General features: G+C 41.3%; 1 long non-coding RNA gene across 1 annotated transcript in view; it reads left to right on the forward strand.

The window, feature by feature from the left end:
- LOC113458598 (uncharacterized) overlaps positions 1–27587 on the forward strand; it is a 127053-nt gene that overhangs the window by 37509 nt on the left and 61957 nt on the right. Inside the window, exons 7-8 of the long non-coding RNA XR_012580145.1 lie at positions 2407–2535; positions 20594–27316. This is a non-coding gene — a long non-coding RNA (uncharacterized LOC113458598). The remainder of the gene's footprint in view (positions 1–2406; positions 2536–20593; positions 27317–27587) is intronic.

Genomic DNA, 27587 nt, shown 5'->3' on the forward strand with positions numbered 1-27587 from the left:
TAAGCTTGCAAAATTAATCCTAAAGATTTGAACAGGTTTTCTGAATGGGATGAATTGTGTGTTTTAAATAGATAACCAGAATACAAAAACCAAAACCAAGAGCTGCCTGAACAAGTCCCATTCCCACTAAAGAAAGATTACATTGTCACTGGGATGTGGGTCACAGCAGGACATGCTTCATATGTTTAATTGAATCTTTTTATGAATGGCACACTTTCATGCATTTCTTATGAAAGGAAACGTAGTGTTTTCATTTATCAGGAGCCGGGAGCAAGGTTGTATTAAACAGATTAAAGGTGTGATTTATTCAGCACCAGCTGCCAGTGCTGCTGACCTGTGAGATGATAGCTTGTGAGAGGGATTTCTGAGGGCAGGGAGCTGGGGTTCACCTCATGTCCTGAGGGAACATCTGCTCCAAGGACACGCTCTCCTGCTCACATCTCCAGCCCAAGGCCCGCTCAGGAGTGGCAGAGCCATTTGAGCCCCATTTGAGGGGTTTCTCCTTTTCCATGTCCACACAAAGCAAGGGAATGCAGCCCAGAGATGTGGATGTAATAATCACATATCCTCTGAACAGAGAGACATGGTTCTCCCAGGAAAATCCTGGGAAGGCTGTGTAAAAACTGTAGGAAACTTGAAAGAAAAGAATTCAAGCAATTATTATCTCTCTTTCTGTAAGTATTGTTTTTAGATATGGTTCTCCAGAGTGTGCTGTTCATAGTTCACCAATGGTGTGAGAGAAGATTCCTAAAATCCAATCAGGTCTTAAGTCCACCATTGCTTCTATAAGAACTGTGGGTTTGTGTGGAAACCCAGGGCACACAGGGAATATTTCTGTGTCTGCTCTGGCGTGCCCTGGCCCCCAGGGCAGCACTGACTCTGACCCTCATCCATGGAGAAAGTTTCCCAGACTGCAAGATAGACTGGAACCCACAAAAGTGTGAAATAGATTACAGAGAGCAGTGTAGGTGCATCACTGGGTGAGAAATTGAGGTTTTCGGATTTTTAGTGTGTTGTGGACGGAAGCAAGATGGAGGGCACAGGGTGTCATCCTGGGTTTCTTCTTCATGCTGCTTCTTCCTCCTTCTCCATGGGTTTGGGTGGCATCTTGTAATTGGGCAGAAAAGTCTGGATTGTGCGCTCTTTGAGATCAGTTATTGGGTTAAAAGGGGAAATAATCCAGGTGTCAGCTCTTAATTGGACAGTTTAGTCTGAAAAGACCTTGGAACAAGAGATTGTTGGCCATTTTTGTGGTGCTTTTCTGGTGTGCTGAGCCTGGTGTGGACAGCATGCAAAACTCTAGATAAGATAATAATAAACAAGAACCTGAGGGCTCAAAAGATCCAGTGGGTTTCTTTCCTGACAGAAAACTGCTCCAGGAGTCTCCCCAGACAGGGGAGCCTCTTGGGAGAGCCCAGCCAGAGACACCCAGAGGTAAAGGGATCAGCAACAGGTACCCTGACAGGTTTCTAATAATAAAGTGTTTATCATGCCTTCTGATGATGGAATCTGTGTACCCCCTTTGGGTGTCCCCAGTTCCCCTACAGCCATACCTGGGGCTCAGGTGGGTGCTCCATCCAGAATTCCATGTCCCAGCAGAGGTGCTGGCTGTGAGCAGCTCCCACAGGGCATCTCTGCCCCACACTGCAGTGCCTTCCCATTGGGAACTCAGTGGGTTTTACACCTCCCAGGGGCCCAGAGGGAAGGCAAGGCTTCAGCAAGACTGGCAAAGATGCAAAAGCAGTGCCCTGATGCTTTTCACCACCACAGGGATGGGGCAGGATATGTGCTGGCTGCTGTCTGTACTGACACACAGTTGTGCAGGCATGTCTTCACCTGACTTAGATGTATTCCCTCTGGTGGTAGGACAACTTCCTAAAAGGAAATAGCATCTGATTTGGACAGATGTCTGTCATTGTAATTAGAAGCCTTCAACTGGTTAATGACAGCAGAAATGGTCAGAATCAAAATATTTAGGCTGCCTCCCATGTGTGTTCTAAATCAGGCTGAGCTCTTGCACAGAAATGTGAAATAAATAAGCAAACCCTCCCTGGGGGCTCGTGCACACACAGATAGGAAACCATTCTTATTAGGGGAAAGTAAACTGTGTTTGGTAAATCCAGAAACTGAATCCATACAGATTTAAAGCAGAAAATGCATGTATCCCCCTTTGTAACATTAGCATGAGTCCACTATTTCTTTTCCAGCAACACCCAGAACTGGGCCACAGTTTCCACCCTGCACTCCTGATTTGAAACAACAACAATAACCACAGAAGGGTTTTACAAAGTTAAGGTGCTTGGTTTTAAGATCTCAGCTCTGCTGCTTTCTTGTTTTATCCCTCTCCACAAGAACCTCAGCTGGTGCCATTTCATATCCTGGAATAATCTCTTCTGTGTCTTGCAGGGGCAGCACAATCACTGTTGTCTCTGTTAGCCAGGTCTCCAGCAGGAAGAGGGAAGAACATATTTCTGGAGGCTCTGGAGCAGATTCATGGATTCTGGAGTATTTTCTTCTCCCCAGACATCATTCCAGGCAAGCACTTTTCCCTCTCCAAGCCCCTGTGATTACCCAGGACTCCCTTTCAATACTAGATCTGTATTACTCAGGGTTTATGCAACTCTCCAAGTGTTACAGGAGAAGGGAAAATTCTTTGCCAGCTATAAATCTGGGATGTGGACACACATGATGGTAATAGCCCATCACATGAGCTAATTAGTAGGTGATTACTTTAACCTGGAAGGAAAACATACTACAAAAACTTCTTTGTATTCCACTTGTTCTCACCATGCGCTAAACCTGACCTAGGTTACTTCCACTTATTATTTTTTTTCCTTTTTGCTCTGAGATTTTAGGAGGGTTTTAATCCTGGATTTGCCAAGTCTGCTTTATTGTTTTTCCATATCTTATTTCAAAAGGTGACCTGACACAAGATTCAGTTCATCAGTTAATGATTAAAAACCAGGCTTCTCTCCAATCAAAAATAAATAAGTTCTGTAAATGAGGTTTATTCTGATCTCTTTTATAGAATTGTTTATGCAAGCTCCTCTAGCCTTGATATTGATTGCCTGGAATTACCTGCAAGGTTTGAAATAACGCAGTAGAAACCTTTTCACCTAACAAGTGAAGTTTTTTTTGGTTCAGGGTTACTCCTCAGCTACATTTATAGAAGGCTGAACAATTTTGGTGTTTTATGTCTTTATTTCTCATCATATCTTCTTCAAAGCTCGAGTAGCACTGGCTCTCATCCTGCCAGAGAGGATTTGGGCAGGCTGGTCATCAGGTCACTGATGAAGATCCAGAACTGTTGAGCCATGAGCAGGCAAATTGCTTTTGTCCAACATGCCATGCTCTGACTTCACACCTCTGTTCTTGTCATGGTTGAAAAGTGGCCTGAACAGGTAACAAATCTCCCCATGGGGGAGATTTATGGGGTTTCTACAAGAAAAGTTATTTCCTGTGTACTCATCCCTTGAAAATCTGGTATCTCCATGTTTGTGACAGAGCAAGGGGCTTCAGTTTCTTTTTTCCTGTTGGAGCTGAGCAATGGAATTTTCTGCTTTGATGAAAATGCAGAGGTTTTGAAGCTGCACCTGCATGCAGCTAAGGTTTCTGTCTGTTTTTGAAGAGTTCATCCTGCAGCCAACCCCCAGCCAGCTCTGGTTCCTGTTTCATTCAGGACTTGAGCACTCCAGTCCTAATTCTTCAGTTCCTTAAATTTCATCCAGGCATTTATATCTGTGGGAAGTGGGTTTAACAGGCTTTGCAGCTCTGTTTTATGCCTTTCTTTGTACTTTTCCCAATATAAATAATACTAGAACAGCAAAAGCAATGGAATAAATGTCTAGGAGAGATGGGATGCAATAGGAAACCAAGGTGTGATTAATTTTTTAAAATCAAGATCTATTCAATCTGGTTTCTAGGTTCTCTTCACTTGGTAAGGGAATAGAATAGACTAAAAGATTTTTGAAAATCCATTCCAGAGAGGAAAATCAAGGATTGTACCTGCTCACAAGGGATTTGGTTTGCAGACACCCATGGTGTGTGCCATGTGCCAGGAGTTGTGGTGAGTTTGGTCAAAGTTTGAATGTCAGGAGGGAATGGCAGGACAGCCTGAGTTCTGCAGTCAGCTGAACTCAGCTGTCAGGCTGGTGCAGGAGAGCATTTATCCTTCCCTCTCTGTCCTCAGGTGCTCTGAAATCTAAGATAAAACTCCTGTTTTCTGGCATCTTAGGGAGCTCATGCTCTGTTTCTTCACAGTAAAAATCGAGCAGAACACGTAAAGTTAGAATAATTAGAGACTTCTTAGCAGCAAGTTGTGGCTCTTGGCATCAGTATTATTGGAGAATATGTGCCCATACTGCTCCCACAATACATTTCCTGAGCTGCTCCTGGGGCTTAGGCACACTCTTACAAGTTATTTCTGATAGGGACTTGACTGGGCAGTGATTTCTCCCCCTGGTTCTCACACTCTCAGTGCAGCTGAAGTGATATAATTAGCATTTTAAATAAGACAGTGCTTCAACAAAATTATTTTGGTTAAGATGACCCTGAGGAGGGAGATCAGTTTATGCTTTATGCACTCATGGCAGCTTGCCTCACCTGAAAGGCTGAGGTCTGCAGTTGTGAAGGCCCCTGGCGGAGTTCAGGAACCTCTTCAAACAGAAGTGGGCTATGGCAATTTCATCTTGAAATTAATAACATTTGAATAAACAGTGTCAAGGACTGCCCTGCTCAGGGGAAAGGTGCACTCTCCGGGTCATCCTAACACAGCACAGGCAATTCAGTGCCACAACTGGCAGCCAGAAGGTACTGATCAGGATAAATCTCTGATTTAGGAAGCTGATGGGAGTGCCCAGAACCCGGCCCTGTATAAAGCAGAGTTCTGCTAGAACAAATTGTTTATTTCCTCAGTGGAAGCTGACAGAGCTCCTGTCTGCCTTTGTCCAGGCCTGCTGGAGCACACAGCCATGCCCCAGCCCCAGCTGTGCGCTCTGAGGATGGAGTTTGTAGCACCCACAGTAGGACCATGCTGAGATACAACTTTAACAAGGCAATCTAGCTCTGAGTTGAGCCGGGAGGAGCTGATGTATTCCTGCATTGCTTTAGTGGAGAAAAGGGTAGGTCTAAGCTCAAGGGGTGTGCTCGGGGTCTTGGCATGTGTCCTAAAGGTCAAACACTTTTAGGAGGCACATTATGGCATGAACACCAACTTCTTTTGGGCTCCAAAGCAAGTTAAGCAGTCAGCTGAAAGTCCTAAGGTGTCTGAATGTACCAGCTGATCGATGGATGAATGGCTGTTGAAGATGAGACCTGTTTGTGCCTAATTAGAGCCCTGCCAGCTGTGCCTGCATGGCTGAGGCCTTGTGAGACCCAAGAACATCTGGTGCTCATCAAGCCAGGAGCTTTTGGCTGATGAGGAGCATGCACTGCTCGTGTGTCTGCGAGGCAGATGGCAAGAAGTGATGGTAGGAAAGCTCCTCTGGGAGCCCCTCTGGGTTAAGGGAACTGTGTCAGAGTTGGATTCTGAGCACTGCAGGCCATGTTAGCTGCAGGAACTTTCTGCCCAGTAAATTGTTTCCTGAGGCAAACTGTGTCTGAACAAACTAGGCTTTTGAGGTAGCTTGTTTTAGTCCTGCCTTGATGAGATGGCTGGCATGGATATCCACAGAAATGGCTCTGAGGTTATTTTCTGCAAGGGATGACTGGGACTGAAACATTGGAGCAGGGAACCTTAGCCTTTTCTCCAGCTTGTTCAAGAGAGTGGTTGTGATTAAAATAATGAATGAAGGAGAAAGAGTTTGGACTTCCATTATAGTAATGTTCTGTATTTCACCAGACCCATTAATGCATTGAGCTCCAGATCTGTTTCTGCTGGAGTGCAAACAGCAGACCTTTGACTAGCTGCAGGCAGTCCTGGCTCCCTGGAGCTTTGATAAGCAGAGAGGAAAGACTCAAAGTTCAGCATCTGGGGAAAGAAGCCCAGATTCCTTTTCTGGTGAAAAATAGCAGTGAAGCAGCATTGTTCCTGTCTTTGCACCGGCTCATGGAAGTCACACAATATTCCCCTTGCACAGCATCATTTTGCCTGTGTGTCCTCTCAACCTGACTCTTGCAGCTGCCTGGCCCAAGTCCCAGCCCTTCAGCAGGAGCAGAATGCTGCAGTCTGCCCTTGTCTGTGTGTCAGGAAACGTGAGCATCAGCCTTGTTCTCTAACAATTGTGTTGGCTCCCATCTGCTTTAGAATCCAGCTCCTCTGCTCTGTTTAAAAACTCCATTGGACAATCTGGATATTAGCACAAAAGATGCTGCTCAGCCTGCTCTCAAAAACAAAATGCAAAGAGAGGAAAGAATTTTGTTGAAATGTATTAGTGAATATTACAAGCTGGAACTTGTTTCAGCCACTGTGTTCTCCATGCATCTGACAAAAACAGTGCCTGGCTTATCTATTACACAAAACCCCTGTGATCAAAATGTATTTCAGCTGCTGGAAACCATTGTAATTTTCCTACTGCTCACTATTTACACTAGGAGAATGAATCCTAATTAATTTTTGTTATGTACTTACTGTGATTGCTCAGCTTTCTCAGGCGAAGACCGAGGTCAAGAATCAGAGTTTGTGGAAGGATTTACTTTTTTTGAGCTGCTTTCCAAAGGTTTTCATTGCACCTGGAATTTGTCAGCCATATCCTCTTGGGCTGTGTGGAGAGAGCATTATGCATGAACTTTTGGAGCTAGTGAAAGAGGATGCTCCAGGATTAGTGTCTTAAGCAGTCTCCCAGGCTTTTCTTCCTGTTCCCTTTTCCCTTCAGACCCCTCCCAGGTCTGACCTGCATTTCTGTGGCAGAGATGTTGGTTTGGAGATAGGCAATGACAAGTCTGTGTAGTTAAAATGTGAGTATCTTCCGAGATAAAATTCACAGCTTTGCCCTGATCAGGTGAGATTAAAACTCTACAGCTCAGCTAAACTTAAAAATATTTATAGCTTTCTTCTTTTGGCCCAGAGACCATTTTATCTAAAACAGATGGGAGCTTATCCTTGTCTTTAGAATTTTTTTATTCCTAATTTTTATGCCTATAAATGAGCAATCAGAATTCAATGAAATGAACCCCCTTTTAATAACGGAATCTACCCTGCAGAGTAGTAAGAAATAAAACTTCTCATTAGTCTTATTTAATGAATAGATAAGCAGAAACTCTTCTAAAACATTCAAGTGAGTTTAAAGAAGTGAGGGTTTTGGTTATGATCCTTGGTTTTCCTTTAATTTTTTTTTCTTTTCAATAACATTGGAGTATTTAAATCTTGGACTCCTTGGAAAACAGAAGTTTTACTTCTTATTTGGCATAGAATCCAAACAGGGGGTAACACTGTCAGAGTCTGGAGGTGGATAAAACATTTCCCAGATTTTATAGAGAGCTTGAACTTGGGCTTCTGATTTCACTCATTCCAAGGAAAGAAGCCAGACAAGAAGTTATATGCATAGAAATATTGTAGATGTATTAAAATATTTGTATGGCTCTCATCACTAGTTTCTGAGTGAATAGGTTTGGACCTGAATTTCAGCTGCAGTCAAGAGTCTGGATCAAGGCTTTAATTTAGGGCCATCTTTCATTCTAAATGGCTTCTGTGGGTTTATGACCCTGCTTGTTTTTTTTTGGTGTTTTTTTTTTTCCATTGGAAACTCAATGCATTTCAGACACTTCAGGAAGCACAATGATTTAAATTGGCAAAATATAGCAGAGTTGTTTGCAGATCATGAACCTGTGGATATCATGGGGAGCTGACACCTGTGATTGTCAGCCTTGACCTCCAACCATTTTTGCTTGAAGTAAAATCTTTGTGAAAGCTTTGCCTAGTCGAAGATCTCCAAGGAAAGACCAAAACATAAGTATATTATTAGTGAATGCACCATGAAAGCTTAAAAAAAAATATTTCTAATTATAAGAAGAGGAAATATATATACATGCCATTTTAAGCTTCAGGATAAATTGCCTAGGGTTATGGGAAAATTTGAAAAGGCAAAAGTTCTGTGTTGCTTCCTGACATTTGAGCAAACAGGTTTTTGCAGCTGTGTGTAATTACAAGAAGTTAGAGGACTGTTTATTTAACAATGATATATTTATACATTTTCTAGGAAATACAACATTAGTCAGAGAGGCATTAAAATATCTGTTAAGCTATCCGTTATAATATCTGCAAACTGAGCCCTTAAGAAATAGCATTCTTCCGTAGTATTCTTCCACACAGTCATTTTTCAGTTTCCTGTAAACACAGCTAGAAAGGCATAATCCAAGGGGGAAGTTCATGGAGGTTCACACAGAAACAGAGATATGCACCTCTAAAGTTTATTTCTCTCTCTGATATAAATGTAACACCTGCTTGCATGTCAGGACTTCAGGATTTTGGTGCGTTTGTGTCATTTATGTTGGGAAATTGTAGTATCTCCATTCCCCATGGGGAAAACTGAGCTCTGGCCTGATAAATTCAAAAGGCAGAGGGGAGATTTAGATGCCCAGACCCAAGACTGACCTGCACTTTTAGTCCTGCAGCCACCTTTGCAAGTGAGGATTTTTTGTTCATGTGTGATGCATGTCCTGAGTGACCTGTGCTGTGTTAGGGAGGATGAATTTGCTGTTGTGCATTCCCTCTGTGGCCTGGTCCCCGCCAGCACTCAGCCAGGGTTTATCTGTTGGAATCAGCTCCATGTGGAGTGCAGTGACAGCCTCAGCATCCGTGAGAAAATGTGTGGAGAAGGAGTGGATGGTGACACGACTCCGGTTTGCACAACAGTCCCGTGCTACAGAGCCTTTGATGGTGATGTGATGCAGTCCCTTCCCCAGGGGACCATAACCCATGTGCTGTAGCTGTGCTTTTCTTGAGAAAGCTGCCCCAGCTCACAGTTGATGTATTGAAAATTTCCATCCCTCCTTCAAAAGTTGTGTTCTGTTAAGTTAAAGAGCCCAGGGAGCTGCAGCCAGTGTTTCAAAGTCACAGGCTAGCATCTTATGCATTCATATTGAAACCAGAAGATGGAATTTACTTTTAATTTTTTTCCTGGGTGATCTATCTTCTTTCTTCATCTTCTTGAATTAATTTAGTGGTGCTGAAAAGTTCTGAAATTATTTCCTGGACTAGATTAATTATTTAAGACAATGGGAGTTGTTTAGTTGACTTCACTGTGAATTAGAACAAGTCATTTATTTAAAGGCAAGATGCAGCACGAACAAGCAGTGAAGTGAACTCTCCGTTCTCTTGTTCCTCCTACAAGACACACTTGTAAGCTCAGCTTTGACCTCTAATCATGAAAACAGATTGTTCTCCAGACCTCTTCATTTTATGGTGATTTGAGCAGAGGTTACTGGTGATGATATGCACACCTCCTTCCAACTGAAAACTGCATTAATACCATGAATTCTTCTCTATAAGTTCTATCAAATGAATACCAGAGTGAATCATGGAGTATTTAGAATAGATTTCTTTTTATTTTTTTTTTCTGGTTTAAAGGGGTTATATGGTGTGATGTTCATAATCACAGAAAACTAGAATAATTTAGGTTGGAAAAGACCCCTTAGATCATCAAGTCCCCCCAGCACTGCCAAGTCCACCAACTTAATCATGCTTATATTGCTTGGTTTTGGGCATGCCTGTGCTGTAGATTTTAGAGGTGGGGAGCAAAACAGAGGCTATGATTGAAAATGTAGAACAGTGGGGTGAATTTGTTATACAGCAGCATTTTACTCTCAGTCCTGCAATGCATCTTGCCCCTGCATCAGTAACACATTTTGTGTGGGTGGAGAAGGCAGCACTCCACCTGACATAATGCCCTGGGCATGGCTAATAACTTTATTTCTGATTTCTTTTGATGCCAGCAGTTGTGGTTAGAAAACCAGCACTGAACAATGCTGTGACACCAGAGGGGAGAAAACCCAACCCCTGACTTTTTCTTTTGCTCTTATTCTTCTAGGTTTTGCTAAGGAGGGATAAAACAAATTGGAGTCAATTTTATGGAGTGTCTTTAAGAATATGCCTTAAGGCTTTTTGCCTCTTTCTGCTGTGGCAAATGTTATTGGGAGGGGATAGTGTTCTATACTAGTACAGTCCTAACTTCCCAGTGACCTCAAGTTTTATCTTTTTCACTTTGTGTTTCATCTTATTCACTTATTCACAATGTCTTGTGCAAGCATGGTTGAATTCAGTCAAAGTGGTTATTTAAATGGCCTGTTCTGCCTTAAAACTGCCTGCTTATTCTCCTTAATTACAAACATTAGGATGCCTCATTCAGTGACTGCCCTTGTCCTGCAAATCAACCTGAATCCGATTTTAAACTCTCCAGCAATTTTAATATGATGTTAATTTTATTTTTTAAAAATAATATGTTAATTTGGATCGGACTTGATGATCTTGAAGGTCTCTTCCAACCTCTGTCATTCTGTGAATTCTGTGGATTTTCATAGCGTTAAGAACATTTTGATCTCACTCTGCCTCAGGAGATGATTTTCATCACTGGTCTAGTCCTTCCCCCACTGAAGTTACAAATAGGCTTCCATTAAATTCAAGTGGAGACAGAATTTAATCCTTTTCAAAGAAGCACCTGGTTTGTAGACAGGAGAGCTGCCTGGACCCTCAGATGGGAAATTACAATTGAGATTTTAGTTTGCTAATAAACCTCTCTGGCTACAATAACTCAGAGGACAGTCTGCATTTCAGTCTTAATGGTAAGGGGGGGTTCAGCTCCCTACTTGTCTGATGCTTAAATCTTCTGCAAAATTAATTTTTTTTTTGTCACTTTTAAAAGCAAGAATGCTGTTTTGTAACTCTTTCTTCTCTTTATTGCTCCCATCTCTGCATTCAGTGCAGAAAAATACTTCTGTATAATGACTCCAATCTTCTCATAGTAGTCCTAAATTGACTTTTTATTATTTCTCTGTGTTTCCCTGGCTGTATACAGAAAATGGGAATGTTGTGAGGTTTCCCTGCTGATAGAAATATTTCTCTAAAGATGTATTTTTACAATACATTTTCTGGATCCACACCCCAAATTCACAAGGAGGGCCTATTAAACTGACTCTTCCTGTAGATTCCAATTATCTTTAAAATCATGGGCAATCTTAACTTTTCAATCCTCTTTGGTACCCAGTGCTCCTGCACGTTTTACAAACAGTTAACATTATTATTATTGCTTGATCTTGCTGCTTCCTTCTGGCTATTTTAATTCTGAAATCAGTCATGTGTGCTCCACAACTTCCCTGTAAGGACAGGGGATGAGTTTTGCAATTGGCATGTTGTGATGAGACCATTTGGGACCCTAATGAATATATTCAACAGGCTGGGGGAGATGAGAACTGTTTTGGATTTGTCTGAAGACATCTTTGGAGCCATTCAGTGAAAATAAAATAAGAAGGGAAAAAAAATTGTTTTCAGCACTTCAGTTGCGACATTGTTTGCTTAAAAATGAAATGCTTCAGTTTTAGGTGACTTAAACTTCAGGCCCAGTTCCAGAGAGAAACATCTTGATTTAGGAAAGAATATTTTAGCAAAACCTTTTAATTTTTTTGATGCACTCTTCCTTCTTTGTGCCTTTTTCCCTTCTGTGTGTCAAAGTTGTGGCACTGGGGCTGTAGGCTGACCTTTCCTGTTGGCCACTGCATTTTTTGCATAGCTCAGGTAGAACTGTCCTCACATCACACCAAAGTGGAATAAAGCAGAGCATGGACAGTTTCCCTCAGTGCCTTCACAGACCTTGAGTCCCATTTGACACCACCTCCAAACGAAATTAAGATAAAGGCTAACGGAAATTGCATTCAAGAAAATTGTCCTGGAAGAGATCTAGAAATTCTTGGCTTGAGAATGTAGCCTAACTGTTGGAGATGAAGGGGTTAAAACTCTTCTGTGCTCATTTTTTGGTTTCTGATTCTGCCTCTGTGCAGGTCACTGAAGGCAGTAGGAACACTTAACTGGGTAGAACAGTGGTTCCAGCTGCTGCAGCCCCTTCTAAAATCACCCCTCTGCAGCAGGATGGTTATAATTAACTGTCCTTTCTGGTCTTTGGCAAGATGCTCAAATAAAACCCCCAGCACCACACAAGAACAAAGGGCTATCAGTGGGGAATGCTGATGAATGCAGTTGCTGGTTCAACGGGGCACTTGTGGGAATTTGCCCAGGATTAATTTTGATTTCCCAGCACATTTGCAGGTGAAACACATTCTGAAGTGAAATAAGAGGTTAATCATGAGAAGGCAGCTGACTGCTCTAAGCAGCAGCCTTTTTCATCAATGCCTCTGATGCAAATAAAAACCCCAAACAGCCCTAAAACTAAATATAGCATGAAAGTCCTCAAAAGCCAGTCAATAAATAGTAATTATCTCTCACAGCTGGAAGCATGTTTTGCTTTGAGTGCAACCAACAAACTGTGCTTGACTGTGTGCTGATTATTTCAATCAGGTTATAAAGGAGAATGCTATTTTGGAGCCCCTCACTTGGAAGGTGTTCTTGTAAACGTGTTCTATTTCCAAACCCTTCCCCTCCTGCCCAAACTGCTGCAGACCTGCATGAGTGGCAAAGCCTGATTTGATCCCAAAGCTGGTTTGGGATTCAGACATTGCTGAAGGGCAGAATCCCCAAAATCTCCTTCCTGAGCTTCCACTTGCTGCTCCTGGGCAGTAAAAAACCAGGCCTGCCATGTTTCATGGCACAGTGATTTTTATTTTAATTTTTTTTTCAGACACCTCACCAGCCCTGGAGAGTGGCTTAAACTGTGAGATCCTGACAAACTGATGCTCAGGACTGGCTCTCTAAAGTGGTCAAACTGAAGGACAAGTTTGGATTAACTCTCAGAATTAACATGTCAAAACTCAGGTCTGAAATTTCAGGAAACTGAAATTTATAATGTTCCTGTGATGCAGTGTCCTCATTCCAGGCAGTGAAATTGTGTTGCACTACCAAACATCCCAGAGAAAGCCTGGGCTGGTATGGATAATTCCCATTTCAACAAGAGCCACATTTTTCAATATCATCTTGCATTTCTTGGGACCTGTTTTAGAAACTACATTATCTTTGAGGCTTTGTTTTTGCCTGCTAGAATGATGGTTGTCTTCTGGAAAATAACATCTATTCTGATGTTGTCTCCATTTCTGACAGCATCTACATAGCCAATAGTTTTCTCAGTGCATAAATAAAATATTGCCAGGCTCTTGTAGATGGATGTGCAGTGCATGTCCACACTTCAAACTGTTACAGACCTCCCTGAGTTTTGAAAAAATACAATCTGAGGTGCTGCTGCAGCTTTTAGATGAATATTTCACATATTCTCATCTTCCTTCTTCCTAAATGGGCTGGTTGAAACTCTCACTTTGGTTTTGGTATCGCTGGTAAATTAGAGAAAGCAAAGAGGCTGCCAATTGTTTTAGTAATTAATTAAGCAGATCTCTGTTTTACTAGAACAACAGGCACAAGGAAGAAATGCTGAAGTCCCAGCAAGGATATTTTATGTTGTATGTTTTTTTTCAAACAATGGACTGTTTTTTTGGAAGCTATTTACATTTTCAGAACTAACATTTTAGGATGACAAATGTAGCTTTTCAAGTAAAAGGCTATCATTAAAAGGACGATGAGGTGGTGCCACTTACAGTGTGCACTTGAATTATCCTTGAGAACCATAAAAATTGCCCTATTTAAGTGGTACTCCTTTTCCTTCTCCCCCTTTCCCCTTTCCCCTCCTTTCCCCTCCTTTCCCCTCCTTTCCCTTCCTTTCCCCTCCTTTCCCTTCCTTTCCTTTCCTTTCCCTTCCTTTCCCTTCCTTTCCTTTCCTTTCCTTTCCTTTCCTTTCCTTTCCTTTCCTTTCCTTTCCTTTCCTTTCCTTTCCTTTCCTTTCCTTTCCTTTCCTTTCCTTTCCTTTCCTTTCCTTTCCTTTCCTTTCCTTTCCTTTCCTTTCCTTTCCTTTCCTTTCCTTTCCTTTCCTTTCCTTTCCTTTCCTTTCCTTTCCTTTCCTTTCCTTTCCTTTCCTTTCCTTTCCTTTCCTTTCCTTTCCTTTCCTTTCCTTTCCTTTCCTTTCCTTTCCTTTCCTTTCCTCTCCTCTCCTCTCCTCTCCTCTCCTCTCCTCTCCTCTCCTCTCCTCTCCTCTCCTCTCCTCTCCTCTCCTCTCCTCTCCTCTCCTCTCCTCTCCTCTCCTCTCCTCTCCTCTCCTCTCCTCTCCTCTCCTCTCCTCTCCTCTCCTCTCCTCTCCTCTCCTCTCCTCTCCTCTCCTCTCCTCTCCTCTCCTCTCCTCTCCTCTCCTCTCCTCTCCTCTCCTCTCCTCTCCTCTCCTCTCCTCTCCTCTCCTCTCCTCTCCTCTCCTCTCCTCTCCTCTCCCTTCTTCCTTCCCCCCTTCCTTTCCTTTTTCTCCCTTTTTCCTTTTCTTTTCCCTCCTTTTCTTTCCTTCCCCCACCCACCTTTCCTTTATTTCTCAGGATTCATATAAGGAGTAGAATTTTGCCTCATCAAGACTCCAGAGGAACGGGATAGATAGAATTGAATGGTCACAGGTTTAGGTAGCCCTAAACATTGCAGAATTGTGATAAAGTTTGGAACAGTGCAGAAATTCATCCCAGTCCAACGAGGTTCTCCCGAGATCAGAGTGCAACAACACATCTCGGTGTCGTTCAGATGCTCTCTCGAGGTTGCATTCTTGGCAGCTGCACACTTTGGCTGTTTTTTTTTGTTTTTCCAACTGTATATGGACTTCTTTTGTTTCAAATTAATCTCTTGATTAGCTGCAGATGTACACCAAAACGTCCTTTGTTTCAGTGTACATTTTCAAGTGACTAATGATTAGCGCTGGTTGGAAACTTTTCCCTTGCAATGATTTGACAGACGTTTGTGGTTACAGCAAAATTGATATTTTCTGTGGAAATAAATGCATCACTTTTGCCAAGGAGAAAAAAAAAAAACAAAAAACCTTTTTTTTTTTTGTCAAGTCATCCTGAAATCCATGGTTTATTTTAGGTCAGGTGGTTAAGCAGCTCAAAGCTGTTGATTGTTTCAGAGCACTACTTAAGACTTGTTTTTTACGACTGCTTGTATTTGTTGCTCCAGGGTCCATTAATCAGCCTTCATCCATCAGTATCTCTGGTTGGAGATGGCAGGAGAGCAATCTGGGAGCTCTGATGCCTTCAGAGACAAAAAAATCCCACAGAAAATTATGGATAAGAGCACAACTCCTGTGGGGGAAGTGCAAGAGCGTCAAGTTTGCAGTTACAGCCTGGGAGGGGCTGGGGGGCTTTGTGTGCAAAATGGAGTTGTGAGAAACACAGTTTCCTTTGAAAAGTGTTTCTATCCAGTCCATAATTAATAACTATTAATAATTTGATGTTATATAGAATGAAAATCTTATTCATGAGCCTCCTGTTATCATGTGTATGTTTTAGCACTTTATTTCTTTATGCAGAGGTGCTTTTGTGCTCAGCTTTAAGGCTTAAAAAAACCCAAACCCACAATAATAATGAATGCTTTTGCCTCTTTTAATTTGAATTTTGAGGATATTTTAATACAGCCTTTAAAATTCCCTCAAGTGTCATTTTTCAAACCCCTGTCTAGAAGTACAAAGGCTTGAAACCTAACCTTGCACTAAGCAAATACCACATCATTAAGTAATTGCTTGTTTTCAGGAACTGTGATTTTAAGGAAAAAAAATAACATTACAAGACTTTCACTGGTATATTGTGGACTGGGTAAATAAGGGATAACAATACTGGAACTCTGAGTTTTGAGCATGACCATAAGCCATTAAATGCTCACAAAAGTGAATAAATAAGCTGCCTAATGTTGTATTCCCCCATGATCTAAATAAAATCCTGATAAACATCATAGACATCCTCCCAGCTTCTTAAACATCTGTCCCAGCATCATGCAATTGGAGCATGGAGGAAACAGAAGGGATGCACTAACCAAACGTAATTCTTGTGAAACAGGGACATAAGGAGATGGGATTGGTAACTGAGCACATCCAGGATTTAATGTTATCTGAGTGCCCAGCCCATGCTTATGCAGGCACTAATAACCTCACTTAATTTCTACAGTATCACTCATTTGTGGGGGAATTAGAAAAACCTCTCCTTTGCACCCAATAGTGTGCACACACAAGGGCTCTCACTTATTAAAGCCAATTTTACAATTAGAGAACACCCAGAATCTGTGAATTAGCCCCATAATGACAGGAGCAGATGTCCCTTGCTGTTGAATGAGCAGCACAAAGCATCAGGGGCGTGCTGTGCAATGCTGCCTCATGCTTTCTGACAGCCAGCTCCACCTCCCTGAGGCCAGCCTGCTCCTTAAAAACCTTTCCCGAGTGTTTGTCTGGCCAGAGGCAGATTGCAGTGCTGACAGAAGGCAGCCCCACTGAAAATCCTGCCCCTTCCACCCCCTGTCCCCAGGCTGCCAGAAACCCTGGGCAGGCCCTGCTCGTTGTAGTCATTCCCCTCCAGGGATGTGTCAAACACAGAATCAGAGTTAATCCTCCTGAGGCTGCTCTTGGACCAAGCCACATACAGACCTAATCCTAATTACATCATTTTCTCTTGTCAAACATCATTTTGCTGGGGCAAGATGTTTATTTGTCTCACAAGAATGGGATTTTTAATAAGCACTAGGTGAATTTAAGGCAGGGTTGTGGAAGGACTCTTGTTCCCACAACTGTGATGACAGAAAAATCATATGAAGGTTTGTACAGGAAGGGTGAAAGGTTTTAACAGATCTATTTGACTGTGATTCCAAAGAGAAAAGTGAAAACACGAAAGTGAAAAAAGGGGGAACAGTCTACAGGTTCTAGGCAGATATTGCTGTTGCTTTGGTGCTGGGAACCATCCTGTGGCTTTTGTGTATTCAATAATGAGCAAGATAGGCTTGGGAGGGTTGAAATGTGATGTATAACATAGGCTTGCACTGTTGGCTGCACATCACTAAAAATGTGTAAAAGGGTGATTTGATAGCTGGGAAAGTATCTGAAATAACCTGGTGGAAAATCAGCCCTGCAGCTCAGGTTCTTCAGCATCCTCAACACCCCTGGAATGCTGCTGCAGAAGGATATTTCTATTTTTTCTCCTTCTTCACAGCTTTACAGTAGAAAGTATACAGGAAAATTAGCCCCAAATATCATGTGACAGTTTGGTACTGGGCAGCTTTTAATTGAGAGGTGTTGGGGTGTGAGAGATTCCAAGAGATGGAACTGCCATTCCCAATCTGTTCACACAGTTACATGGGTATGGGTAGGCTCATAATCCAGATCTACATTTTGTGAGCAGGCCAGGGTCAAATTGCTTCCTAGATGACCTGAAAAAGGCAGTAATATTTTTTTTCAGAGTAATTTTTTTTTTTTTTTGGAGCACTATGATGTGATGGGAGGTGCTTGAGGTTTGCTATCCATACAGACCCTGTTCCCCTTCTTGTTGGGCTCAGTTCATGTGATTTTGTGAGGAAATAATTAAATCAAGTGAAAGCATCATGTTCTCTAAAGGAACAGCAGAAAGCCAGCACAGTATTTACAAACCATATACTCTTGCTGAGCCTCCAGCTTGTTCAGAAGGCTTTTCTGCTCTAATTCATCTGATGTGCTTTGGTGAAATCAAGCAATTCTGTGCCTTAACAAGTGTTCCTATGGACACAGACAGGGAGGCCTTGGATCACATGTGAGTTAAGACACTGAGTTTTTGAGAAACCATAGATTGATTAAAACAGAAGCATTCTGATCCTGTCCATTGAGCTTCAAGCTCTGTGATTGGCAGTCACCATGTCCTATTTCTTATTTTGGAAAGCTGTGTTTCTCCTCTAGATCCTCAATGCTGAATGGCTGAAATATATCTTTTGAGTCCAAGGGAAATTTGCAGGGATAGTCTCTGGGATTTAGCCTGCCCAGGCTTAGGTTTTTTGCTGAGACCTGTCGCTATAGGGACACTCACAGCACACCTGTGCTGGGGGAAGAAAACTCAAATTTTCCTGGTGGCACACGGATGTGCTTGGTGGGTGCACATATAAGATCCTGGCTGCTTTCAAACTGGTTTACTCTGGGGACACTGCATCCTTGCAGCACACCTATCCTTATCCCTGTTGCTGGGGGAAGAAAACTCAAATTTTCCTGGCGGCACACATGTGTGTGCACGTATAAAATCCTGGCTGGTTTTAAGCTGATTTACTTTATAATACACTGCATACACAATTTGCATTGTAGTGTTGGGAAGACACGAGCCTCCAACCTGCTGAGACTGCTACCAAACCAGGTTCTGCATTTAATTTTACCGGAGCTGCTCTGGTCCCTCAGCATCGCTCGCTGTGAGCTCCGGCGGGCGGGATAAACCCGGCCCTTTTGGAGCGCTGTTTTTGCACACCTTCAGGACAAACACCGAGTAATTCCCCGTGTTTTGCTCGCAGTTTCATGGGGTTTTCCACAGTCCCGGTGCCGTGTTCCAGGCGGCCCCACGAGAGGGCAGCCGGGTCCCGCCGCTCCCTGTCCCGGCTCGCTCCGAGGGACTGACCGGCCCCAGCTGCTCCATCCCATCCCGGGGAACGTCCCATCCTTCCTCTCGAGGCTTTAGCTGCTCACAGTGACCCCGAGATGTGTCACAAAGTCGCTTTTCCCAGCCCGGCTGTCGAAGAAGGAGTCAGAGCTCTTCATTTCTCGGTCTCAAGGTTGTTTATTGTTCCTTATCTATAGAATTCTTTCTCCTGCCCTGCGGAGGTTCGCTCAGCAAGACAGTCAGAGGCACTCTGTCTGCCCCCAGGGGAGTGTTATCTTTTATACTAAAAACTACATGTACAATATTCACAATTACTTCCCAATACTCATCACCTATGTTAGACAGTGAGTTTCTACTCTAAACCAGTCTGAAAGTGCCAACATCACAGCAGGAGATGGAGGCCAAGAAGAAGAAGGAGAAAGGCTGGACACATCCAGATTCCTCCATCTTGCCCCCTGAACCCCCATTCTAAAAAACCCCCAAAAATCTATTTTTCACCCTGTGAAAAACTAATTATTATTCTACTTAGACTTTCGTGGCTGGCAGATCCTCATACGAGGTTGGTAATTTGCTCCATGGTCCATAATCAAAATCACAGGTGTCTTGGGCTCTGTGCCAGGGTCTCTGAGCCCCTGGCAGGGGTTCTGGCAATCCAGGACAGCCAGAGGGATGTCCTGAATTCTGACACTTCCCCAGGTGAGGAAGCATTGTTTGCATACCCACCTGCATCTCTGGCTGCTAAAATTCACCGCTGGTTGGTAGGAGACCAAAACTGGACAGGCTGTCCTACAGCAGCAACCTGTTCTTGTGCGTGCCACAGCCCAAGGGCAGCAGCTCTCCTCTGAAGCTCAGAGGAATATTCCAGCTTGCTAAGGCTAAAATAGGAAAAAAGCTGAGTCCTTTTGAATTTCTAAGTTTAAATTATGTTTATTCTCATGTTAGCAAGCAAAGTTTAAAGATTTGCCCGGTGCCTCTGTCATACACACTGTTGGTTATGGCAGTCACTCTGTAACTTTGAGTTTGGGTAATACATTAAAAAAATATATATATAAATTATAGATCCAGACATCTCTCATGAGAAGCTGAATATCAAATCATTCCAGCCCTCTACTTTTGGTTTGCTGTTTGTTTTTTCTTCCCTCGTCTATCAGTGGTTGAAAAGCACAACTGCTGGAAGCAGAAAGAAGTCAGAAAGATTCACCAGATTGGAATATGCAAGATCCTTGTAATGTCTTGGGAAGGGATTGATGAAACCTCAGAGGAGTTGCCCAAAGGCTACAGTCTTCATTAGCCATCAGTCTGCTGTCAAAGTGTCATAGAAAGAAATGCCTGGATGAGGAGTCACAGAATGGTTAGGGTTGAAAGACATCTCTCCTCTCCATCTCCCTCTCACCATCTTCCCAGGACTGGTGCTCCTTCCTTTCTGCCTTGAAATAGTATTTTACAACAGGAAGAATTGCTTCTTTAATATTCTTACTGGTTTGGGAATTTTTCATGGGTTTTTATTGTTTTTCCTGTTGTGCTTTTTTGTTTCATTTGTTTGGGTTTGTTTTTTCTTTTTTTCCCCACAGGGCATGTTTTTTAGATGGCCTACCTGGCCAAGATGAATGTCAAACCTGAGCACTGTAATGTGTTAGCAATGAGGAGAATCTAAGATACTTTTTGTCTCAACAAAGAAACAAGTCATAAATCATAAGTAAGACACCTGCTGTTGCTTTTTCTGATCTTTTTTTTCCTTGGCTTGAGGTTTTTGAAAAAACCTGACAGTGACTTTAAAGCTTTGGGGGGACTTTGCACCTTCAGAAAGAGGAAGGTAAACTTTGAGGTTATGATAAGGCTGCAGAAACACAGCAGAGAGTTAAAACAGTGAATATATTACTGAAGGCAGGATTACACTAAATCTTGTATGTTTTTCCTGTGAGTTCCCTGGGCAAAGCCTGTCTTTCTTTGTGCTCTGTAGTGATTTGGGCAACACCAGAGAAACCCAGCAGGGCTGGGACTGTTTGTGATCCTGTAATAAGCAAAATCAATAGCAAAAACCAGGATATTTCCAAAACTGGCATCTCCCCCTTCCCCTGACCAGGTTCTTTTCTTCTGTTTGTTTCTTCAGGGAAATTTCTAAGCCCATGTTTTTGCCATGGCATGCTGTCACTGTGGAAATTACTGGGATTTCAAATACCTGAAGATTATGGCTCTGAATAAAGAGGAAATAGTCTGCCAAGCAAACAGAACCTTTTGTGTTGGGAACAGATGAGTGCGACGTGAGCTGAAGATGCAGAATCTGATTTGTGGTGGGAATTTTCCCAGCACTGGAAAGGCAGGAACTCAGGATATGGTCTCCAGGTCTGTTCCTGACCCAGTCCTAAGGATGATGGATATGGCAGGCCATGCCACAGTCATCTATTGTCTGCAAGTTTATTTAGAGGGAAAGAAGGAAGTGAAACAGATATAAGTGATATCTGACATTTTCCTTTGAAAATGAAAAATATTTGAGATTACTGAGATTTGATTTCTTGTATGAATTGCTGTTTTGCCTTCTATATTCCCCTTTTGTCTTTTTTCCCTGCCTCTCTAGCTGAAAGTCTGTAGCAATTTTGTCAGAAGAAAAAGTTATGAAAAAAATTACAAAAGTGTTCACATCTACATGCAAATGAAGGTGGTGAGAGTCAGTTGGCATGGAAATGAAGAAAACATGTCATCTGGAATAAATGCAAATATCTGTTTTAAATGCCAGCATTAACTATTTTGCCGCTGATCAAAAAATGAAAGAAAACAGATGCTCAGTGGAGGAATGAGGAAAATTTGCGTTGGCTCTTATCTTTGTGAAGCCAGTGAGAAATACGTGAGTGGATAGCTTCCCTGAGTTTTATTTACGTTTTCTTATGGAGAATGGAGGAAGAGGAAGGAAAAATACTAGAGGAAAATGGTGTATCCTTTGGACTGAATAATCAGTGGTTGACACCGAGAATCTGAACACAGCATCCAAGCTCAACAGAGAAGCCAAAACCCTGACACTCCTAAATTCTGCTGAGAGCTAAGGGTACAGAAAGTACACCTTTCTCCCAGCTGATTTTGAATACCAGAACTCAGAAAGAAAAGTCACATATTTAGCTGCAGCAGCACCTTAAGTGGGTGCATTGAAGGAAAAAATGGACTTGAATGATAAAAACTCTTTAACAAGCTGGGAAGATAAAGTGTGTTGTGTTTCTTCTAAGACATTCTCTAATATCTTAGTAGATATTCAAGTTACCATTGCCTGGACAAGGCACTGGGCTAAAATTTTGAAGATGAGATCTTAGCCATGATTCATGCTTTGTAGTACGGTGCAAGAATTAAAATAATTATGGTTCTGAAAAAGAAATAAGCTCAAATAATGATTTGAATTCCCTTATTAAGCTTTGTTTTTAGGATATACCTCTCTACAATGGTTTTGGTTGCCTGCTGGGTTGCTATTTTGTTAATTAATCATAGTTTAGTTGGTTTTTGCTGTTGTTATTATTATTATTGTGATTGCAAAACTTTGAAATATAACACAGTGAAGACTAATGAGCTGTTGTGAATAAGGTATGAAGGTTACTTGGTTTAAATCATATTTGGAAGAGTGAATTTGGCTCATGAGCTGCTGTGACCTGGATTTTCACTAGATAGGGTTCATTTTAAGGTAGCATGAAAACTAAATGTTTTCTTTAATGCTGGCAAGATACTTGGTTTAATTTGCAAGAGCCACCTCACTGCACTCAAGAGAAAACTTTCTTCATTATGATCAAGATGTTTTTATTTTTAAAATTTATATATATGCAATAACCGTGTGTGTTTATGTGCATTTAGAAGTTAAAAAGTTTTTTTCTATTGTGAAAATTTGATTTGTTAAAACCCAAAAAATTCCAGTAGGCCATGAAAAAACAGTGCCCAGTAAAGAGCATCAAATACAAATCAAGGACATGTTCTTGGATGAACTTTTTATGTGCTGCTCGTTGATCTTGCGCAAATTTCTGACAATTTGTGAAGCAGAAAACAGATGAGTTTCCTGTAGTCCTAGGAGGTGTCATGGACCACAGCATTTCCTCTAATTACAGCTGAACATGTTGGTGCCTTGTGGTCAGTGTGACTTAAAAAGGAGAAAATAGAGATGCCAGGTCTTTGTGCACAGTCATTAGGCTGTTGTATGAAGAGAGAATTATTTATGAGAACATGCTGCATCACTGAAGTTATCAGAGGTCTTTGTTAGGAGTTGGGTTTTGTTTTTGTCTTTTTTTTTAATTCATTTTTCTTCTAAAATGCTGCCAGGTACACGGATAATGAGGCATTGCATCAAAATTATTTCTTAAGCATAAGTAGTTACAATGAATGTTGCCAAGAGTGGTGAGTTATCTGGAGCACTTAATTTTTAAAACAACACCTTTTCCCACACACCCAGAGTTGTACTCAAGAAAAATGCTGTGGTCCCACTTGTCTGTTTTACAAAAAACCCAGGATGATTCCCTGAGTTTCCCTTACTTCAGATTAGGATTTAGGAGCTTGCACAGCCTGCACTGCAAAGCATCTGCAAAGAAAGAAGGATAAATAAGAGAAACCTGCAGCTGCCTATTCCAACCAGCACTTTGCTTGTCTTTCCTGACCAATGAGTAAAATGTAGAGTTTTGTAAGAAAGTATAAAAACCATGCATGATATAATAACAACAGTTTGAAGCCTTCTGAAAATGGAGTGTGGCTTTGTATTGTCTCCATCTCAGCCCTGACAGTCAGGATCTGGGGAGAGAGGGGCAGCAGAATCAGGTCAATCACTGGCATTTTTAGCAGTGGAGCCTAAAGGGCTTTTGAGGCACAATTCTCTCTTTTTGGGTCTGCAGCTGGCTTGGCTTGGTCTCAGCTGGAAAATATAGGGATGGATCTCATGTTAGGACTTGTCCTTGGAGGAAATGATTTTAAAAATCAGTCAAGGTATGATCACAGTTCAGAATAATTATTTTGTAACAAATTTTACATAGATACTTGGCTTGCATTTTATCTCATGCTAGTTTTGGATATAGGTTAAATTAAATAGTGTGGGGGCAGGTTTGCTGTTCATTAAGGATGCCCATATGGTGAGTTACAGCCAAGCCATTAGCTACAGCCATTTCCTAATGTTAGACAAACTCTTCCAGGCCTTCTCTCCTGAGAATGGCAAAGCACACAGATCACCAGAGCTGTCCATCGGGCCCCTTTACTATTAATTTCTGATGCTATTAAAAATGCTTTATTTTTGATCATGAATTGAATGTGATGAGCTGAAAGCCATGAAGAAACACATGGTCTGAATCTTCAAGCTGCTCACACACCCACTGAGGAAGAAAAATTCCTTTTACTGCAACCTGCGTGGGAAATATTCATCCTGAAAATGGCACAGCAGAAGTTCAGGTAGATGAAGAACTTGTTTGTACTGTAGGTCTAAACCACATGAGGAATTGAAGGTTATAATATAATCACAGGTAACTGCAGCTGATGGGAAAATCATTTACTCTTACATGGCAGCCCAGAGTGTCTATCAAAGAAAAAGATTGTGGTCTTTTTCCCATCAGAAATATTGAAACACATCAAAACAAACATTTCATGTTGCTCCTAAACACCTTCAAAAATGATTTTGAAGAGTCAGATGGGAGAGAGGAAATTTCTTTTTCTGTTTCTTTTTTTCAAGGAAAAAATGCCTAAAGATAAAGGGATTTTTTATATTCTCTTTCCCAACTAATTTCTATTTCAGACTTTTGCTTTTTCAGCCTTTCTTTTAACAAAGAAGGACAAGTGAGTGGAAAGGAATAAAATATCATAAATATAATGTGAAAAATCGTGGGGTTTTCTTTCTGCAAAATGTGTTTGAAGGGCATTTTCAGAGGAAATGCAGTGGTATCATTTTCTTTTGACCTGTGGTCTCAACTGAATTTAAAATGCTGAATTCTTTGTTCAAGAAAATCAGAATAATTAATCAAAATAGCTTTGCCTCATGCAACATGAAGTCACACATTTCATCCTGTCGATTTTTCAGTTCTTCTAGCAGCTTGCTATGTGAGGCTTTGTATATATACAAAATTTCCTAATTGGTACCTGTAGGTCAAGTGTGTGTAGTGGTTTTTGTGTGCTTTTGTACAATTATAAAAGTGTCAAATATGGATATCAAAATGAAATTCTTCTTGCTTTTAGTACTGAAAATATCCTGAGCTGAATTAATGTAAAGGAACCATTTACCTGTGAGTCCTGGAAATCCGCAATGGAGTGATTATCTGTTATTTTCTGTCACACTCACCTTTTTTCTTTTAGGATAACAACTTTACTGGCAAAAATTTTATGAGCAGAGGCTCCAAAAAAGTGAACAGCTCCCAGTTTCAGGAAGGTCTTTGGTTCTTATTTGCTGAACCTTGCAGTTTGAGGTTACATCAAGGCAAATTTAATATAAAAATTAATTTTGTTGTGGTAGATACAGCTGCTTTTGGCTGCGAGGACAAAATTCTTTAGGATCTCAAATAGGATTTAGCTGTCCAGAAACCTTTGCATAACTTGGTCTTTAGAAACTGGAATTCATACCAATTCTACACATTAGTCTCTGGTTCAATCTAAAGTGCCCTGAGATCCTCTTGATCCTTAAAAAGTTGACATGTATATAGCAGAAACATTAAGGATGGAAATGAAGTCACAAGTAAAAAGTGTAAGTAAAATAATTGACACTACAGCAGGAGAGAGAAGAGGTGAAGTTTCTGGCTGTATGGAAAGATGGGTTTTGATAAGGGAGCTCAAGAATGTCCTAGGGAGGGTATCTTACATCCTGCAAATAGCAACTAAAGACCTATATTTAGGAGCCCAACAGATTCCTGAGATGTAGCTCAGTAATTATTTTGCATGTTATTGCATGGTCAGAGCCTTAGAAATGCATCTGATATTGGATGCTAGAAATGCCAGCTGTCACACTGCAATAATAACTGTAATTAATTGCCAGTGCTGTTTCTCTACTGACCTCAGAGCACTTGGTGAAGATCACCAGTGTTGCTGTCCCAACTGGGAAAATGTCCTTTTTTTAAAGGAATCCAGGTTCCACAGCTTTTTGCTGTAGATCTTAACCTGCACAGTTTGATTTCAGGTTTTTGTTCTGCTGCAGAACTTTTTCTGCTCATCCCTTCTTACCCTCTCATGAGTGAATTCAGCCCTTTTTGACCCTCAGTGCCATTTCATCTGCTTCTCAGCCCTGTGATTAGGATACTTTTCTCATACTGCTTTCACTTTTATCAGCTGCTGAGTGCTTAAAATGAAAAAAGGGAGTGATTATCTATAGAATCAGAACCATCAGAAGTGGAGCATTTAGGTGGATCTGTAAAAAAAAAATCATAGAATATATATGTTGATATAATTTGCTCCTGTCAGAGTTTAATTTTTTTCTTTTATAATGAAATGAAGATAGTATAAATACTTTTCCTTCTGTCCAATACAATTCAACACAGTCTAATTTCACAGGTGTTTTTTGGCCATTAAATACAATTAAATACATTTTATGAGGATTTTCAAGAGGAATTTTTCCCTCAGCTGTGATTTCTCAGCCTGAATGGACTACAGTTGTCTGTGGAAGTGTTCAGGAGTCTACCTGGAAGATCAAAACAATCAATCTTTTTATACTGCTTGGCATCCCAAAACTTCTTTCTCAGGGTAAGCTTTTCTTCACATATGATGGGAACTCCTCCATGTCCATATCATACATTGAGGATTTATTGCCATCATTTTGTCTGTTATTTTTTGTTGTTAACTGTGTTTACATCTGCATCAGAGCCCAGTTCTTGCTCTCCAGAACAACTTACCCTTTCAATTCACTTTCCTGATACTGTAGAAGACTTTTCCAGTAGAATAACTGGCCTGTTGAGGACCCAGACACAAAATTCATCATGATGTTTTTGCTCAAAGCAGGTGTTGGTTTTCAGTGCTACCTCTCCAGCTCAACACACACATCCTGTTAATTTACACAATTTCAATATTTGTACCGCACACTGTTAATTTTTCAAATTGATTAGGGACACAGGTGAGGTACAAATGCTGTCAAAAATTTTCATTAATCCTCTTTTGTTTGGCACCACCTGTTCTTTTGGTGTGTTTAGCATTTCTGAAAAGTGTCAGATAAGTGGTGTAGAGTTTTCCAGATGCTCCCAAACACTCCTGACAATGTTTTTCCCAGCTTTTATTGCAAAGTTTGCTTGCTGAATGGCTTGTTTATGGGGAAGAGGTTTAGGAGCAAGGCAAAAGGATATCTGGATGTTCTCAGCTGAGACTCCAGGTTAAGCTGAAGTGAATTCTAACAGAAATAATTATTGCCATAATCTCCAAGTGTTAAATAGTGGTCTGAGAGAGATCTGTCTTCAAGCAAGCCATTGAATCCACCTTGAAAAACCAATAATTCTTACAAGAATTTAGGGAAAAAATCTCAGTTTTGCACTTTGAAGTGACAAATAGGTCAGGAAACAGAATCTTATGATGTTGTGTGACATAATATATTGATCCAACCTCAGAGGAATTTGTACTGGCCAGAAAGCAACAGCCAATTTGTCTGGGAAAAGAAGAACATTTACTAGGATTAGGAGAATACACAAATGGGGGGAAAAATGCTGTATTTCTGGAGCAGATTTGATGCCAAGTATTTATTCAGAGTTTTCTTTAAAATTTCAGAGCAACTATCAAATTACTCCTCAATTCCAGTTTGGATAGCTGCTGTCCCTGGTGGACAGCACAGTTTAGAAGCCATGATGTGCAGTGAAAGAGAATTTGTGATCTGTTTGCCCCAGTTCCTAGCAGCACTCTGGACACCCAAGATTTTATATAAAACCAGGTGAGGTTTAATCATCTCTTTGCAGATGTAACTGTCCTAGTTTGATATTCTAAAATCCCATTAATTTCTCGTCCAGAGCTTTACCAAATTAAAACCTTTAAGCTTGTTTTACCATAAAGCATATGCCCAATGCACTGGAATAAATTCCATGTAGGTTTTACCTACAATGTTTAGGCTTGTGCGTTGTAGGAACCTTTTTGTAACAAGTCCTTCTATTTTCATGAAGTTGGTGCTTCACTTACTTCAGATAAAAAGAGAAGAGTTGGCTGTA

Source organism: Zonotrichia albicollis, chromosome 4, assembly GCF_047830755.1.
Source record: "Zonotrichia albicollis isolate bZonAlb1 chromosome 4, bZonAlb1.hap1, whole genome shotgun sequence".
In the NCBI taxonomy this organism is placed as follows: Eukaryota; Metazoa; Chordata; class Aves; order Passeriformes; family Passerellidae; genus Zonotrichia; species Zonotrichia albicollis.